Below are 4514 nucleotides of genomic sequence, written 5' to 3'. Positions count from 1 at the left end.
TCTGGAAACGTGCTTTGAAGGGCCCAGACTACTGTCAGCCCAGATTACAAATGGCCCTTAGGTTCCTGGTGAAATTGAAATGTTGCAAAGGAAGAAATTTTCAAAATTAAGAACAGGTTCATTTCATAAGCCTAGATTATATCTGTGTTTGCAGAAACATGATTGTGCATTGGTACTTGTATGTAAAAATCAGTATCTGCTGGATGTGAAGCAGAATTATTTTGAATATAAAGAAATCATGGTGGATATCAGAGTGCAGATGTTGCCAGTAAACACCATAGAGAAATTTCCTGTACAGATCTTTTAATTTTTACCTCAGAGGGGCAGGAAAGAGATATGTAGTTCTATTTTTCACATTTCTCGGTGGTATATGCTAACCTTTATTTTACAAAGTCCTAAGCCACGGTTATTTTTATTGAATTTGTACTGAGATAAAATAGCTGTGGAGGTTATTTGCTTTATGACCTGAAACACACATTAATCACAGATGTTCAAATTTAGTTTCTCCAAAAAACCAATAAACTAAAAAACCCCAGCTTTCTTAAATTGCCTTCAGAATAGATGTTCCCGTCAAAGTCAATTCTGGATTTAGTCTTTAATATATAAGAAAAATACCTAAATGCTCCATTCCTGTAAATTGCCAGCTCAAACCATCACTACACTACTAACTTACCTACCCTGTGTGCCTACGTGCTGGAGTGGAACATACTGTTGGTTTTCAGTGTGAAAACAGAGATTCTGCAACTTTTCATCAGACTGATTAGAGCCCTTCTCTGACAACTGCACCTTTGGGTTCAAAGATGCAACTTCAGTAGTAAGATACTAATCAAAGCATGAAAAATATATATATATATATACCAAGGCTTGCTGTAAATTCTATTATTCACATTTTACGCAAGCCAGAGAGTACCGAACAACCCATATGCAAGTATTACAGTACAGTTATCATGTTCTGCATTCTTCCTGAGAAATAAAACTATGGTCTATTAGCTACAGAATGAAGAATTGCTCACCGTAAATCACCTCAGTTTACTTCAGTGAAATTATTCAGGTTTTTATATCACTGTAAAAAAAATATATATGTATCTTTAGTAGGATTCTAGTAAAAGGTAATATAAAATTAAGATAAAATAGTATACTGCTACTAGTTAATCTGATTGTAATTTTTGGATAAGTATCTTAAATTCTGGGCTGAAACAAGAAATCTTATTTTCCGGACTTGATGTATGTGGTGAATATTGAAAGCATCTGGAGATCACTTAGTTTGAAATCAAGGTTATCTCCCCACTGAAGAAAACACTTCAGCTTCGATTATTGGTAGAGACAAATCTGAAGCTAACTGACAGTATGCTATAAATTACCAGTGAAAATTTCCCACTTTTTTGTCCATTTACCATTTATTTTAAAGCAAACAAACAAACAAACCAGAAGTCAGTGCCCATTGCTGTCACACTATGAGCCATGCAACTTGTTGTTCATCTGCTGCTATTTTCCTTTGTGATATTCATATTCTGCCACTAAATACTTTCTCGTGTACTTTCTTATGTCTTCAGTCAAATGAAGGAAATCACACATGTATGTATAATGGCAGAATCTGCTTTTGGTGCCTGCACCAACTGATCTGACATGGAAAAGTGCCAGTACAGTGCCCTGCCCTTCTCCAAGTGCTTGGTGGGACATGGCAGTGACAAGTGACAGTGTCTGTGGATGTGGAAGTGTGCTGAGAGCACCAAAACAGGAGGGAAGGCAGCTGAGGAAACTTCTTGCCTGAGTCCAATCCAAATTTCTCCACACCAGTCTCGTGAGACACAAACTATGCCAGAGACTCATGGAAATGTTTCTGAGTAAATGTTGCTTGAGATGTGCAACAGAGCACCAAGCAATTTCCATTTACCTAGTGCTATTGGTGTTATTACTAGAGAGTGCTAGTGACCACCTTATTTGATTTGTGAATAATCCTAGATCTCCCAAAAACCAATTGGCCTGCTAGCTGATCGTCTCTCTTGCAAGTGAGAATATACCCAAGATCATATCCAATGGGAAAGGTGTGGGATACCAAGTCCTGATGGGAGCTGGGTTGAGCTGAGAAGTAAGTTTTATGAGGGTGGAGAGTGATCTGTTGCTGAGCAGTTACGCCATTTGAAAGTAGTGGTGGATGAAGTTTGATGGGAAAAGGATTAGAAGAAAAGTGCACAGTAAAAGGCCCAGAACAACTAAAGCCTTGGGAAGAGACCAAACTGGAAAGAGAGTTTCTTGGCAGGGGGATAACGAATAAAAGCAATTTTGAAGACTGCGAACAAAGAGACATCCTGCTTGTTCTGTGGGGGGTCAGGACCCTTGGTGCTGCAGACACCTCTACCCACTGAAGTGCTTGTTCCTAGAGAAAGTTGCCAATGTTAGTGGACAGGCGTTGCAGCCTCTCTCTTCTACTTCAGCAGCTGCAGTGGTAGGTGCAGCTTGCTGGGAGGCTGCAGCTTATGCGGGGAGGGAGGCTGAGGTGCCTCTGCTTTGAGAACCTTTTCGGGGTGTGTGCCCAGCAGCAGACGCTTGCTGGGGAGCAAAGATACCCAGGGAGGGGAGCAGGAGTGGTGTGGAGGATCTGGATCTCAGAGGTAGGCATGAGTTTTGTGTTCTGGGGCGCAACAGAACAACAAGCTCAGTATAGGGGGAACACAGGAACTGGGGAGGTGAGAAGAGTTGAAGAAGTGAGGGTGAGGTCATGGATTGGGAGTGCATGGGGATGGACTGAGCTGTTGATTCAGTGAAGTATCTTTTTCTTCAAAACCAAATTTACAGGAACTACTATGAACTACTATGTTTTGCTAAAGGATGCTGCCTCCTGCTTTGGGTACAAGGACTAAGACATGCTTTTGTGATTTTCCCATTTTGGTACCCCTCTGCCAACCTATGACCTCTTGCTGTATTTCTTTATTTCCAAGACAAGTCTGTGGGATCACTCTATTCTGACAAAAGCGGTAAAACAACATCACCTGCTGTCTCAACACTGCTTCCCTGAGGGCTTGATGGGATCTGAGGTAAAATATATCTTATTTATAGTTTCACAGAGCACCAGAATATGCAGTAATGAATAATTTATTTTATTGACATTTTATTTTTTGCAGAATAGACATTAACAGTAACATCTGTAGAGCCTAAATTATAAGTGGAAATCGTAAAAATTCACTGAAGTATAGATATCTAAGGGATTACATGGGATCAAATCATCCTAACATACAGTTTAAATGCAACAACATCAAAGAAATTATTTAAAACAGCACATAAAACAAGAGAAGGTTTACTGAGTATCACAGGGATCCAGTCAGAAAAGCAGGGCATTAACTTTTGGTTTGGTAGTTATCTGCTCTGTGTCACAGTTTCCTACGTTTGAAGTTCCCGTTCTCTGGGCTGCAAGAGAGCAGGGGGGTGTGAGGTTAAAGTGAATGTGCACAATGAGGAGACACACCAGCACCACTCCACTTCAGCCCTCTCCCTTCTTGCTCATGAAGCAGCACGAAGTGCCACCTCAGATGAGATTGTCCTTTCTCTGTCAGAGGAATCACAACTACGTAACTGTCTAAACAGCAGCCAAGGAGAGAGGAGAGCATTGGGTCTGTTGGCCTGGTAAGGTTTTGCTGGTTGCAGCTTTCCCTGCTGAAAAAGCTCCCACTGCAGTGCAATGATAAGGAAAGAAGGTGTTGAACGAATCTTTCTATCTGTTTCTGAAGTTCTCCCTTCCAAAGCAGAGATTGAAAGTACTGCAATATTGGAAACTATGCTAGCACTGTGGGAAAAAACATGCTCCTTCCCAGAAGACTTCTCCTTCCTATCTTTTTGGTGGTTTCTATTATTCCTTTGAAGTGCTATAGCTGGTAGCTGGTAGATGTATTTCTGTCCAGACCATATGGGTTAGGTGGGAAAGTATATTTTTCTAACACAGCGATGTCACCTCAAAAGAAGAAGAAGAATTTGCCTTTAAATGGAGTATGCTTATAAAACTCTGGGTTTGCGAGTAAGACTCAGCCTTCATTCGCTGTAGGAGGGAATGTTGGGACTGAATATCCTACTACTGAGTACACCACTGTATGTATATATACTTGTCTTCTGTCATTGGAGTCCTATATCCCCTGTTTTACAAGTCCTACATAACTGTTCCAGGGCATGAAAAAGTTATAGGCAGAGAATTTAGAAGAGAGATTTTTTTCAGAGGTAAACCATGCCCAACAGGGAAAGCAACAATAGAGTGAAGTTAATCTCTCCTTTTAACTTGTGCTGATTTTCAGAACTGAAAAGCTTACACAGAAGACCTCCCTGTGGATTTTCTTCATGATTTTGCTATGGATCCTGGTTCTATGTCTACACAAGTTTTCTCCTTCCTTTCATATGTGCAATGGAGGTTTAATATTTTGTCCCAACTTGCTTTGGTTTTGCACTTTTTTCTCTTTTTTTTTTTTTTTTTCTGGTTTATTTTTTCCTCTTTTTTTTTTCTCTTTTTTTTCCTTTTTTCTTCTTTTTTT

Source organism: Patagioenas fasciata, chromosome 1 (assembly GCF_037038585.1).
Source record: "Patagioenas fasciata isolate bPatFas1 chromosome 1, bPatFas1.hap1, whole genome shotgun sequence".
NCBI classification, from domain to species: Eukaryota; Metazoa; Chordata; class Aves; order Columbiformes; family Columbidae; genus Patagioenas; species Patagioenas fasciata.
The sequence above is the reverse complement of the archived record's forward strand: the minus strand, read 5'-3'. Positions refer to the sequence as shown.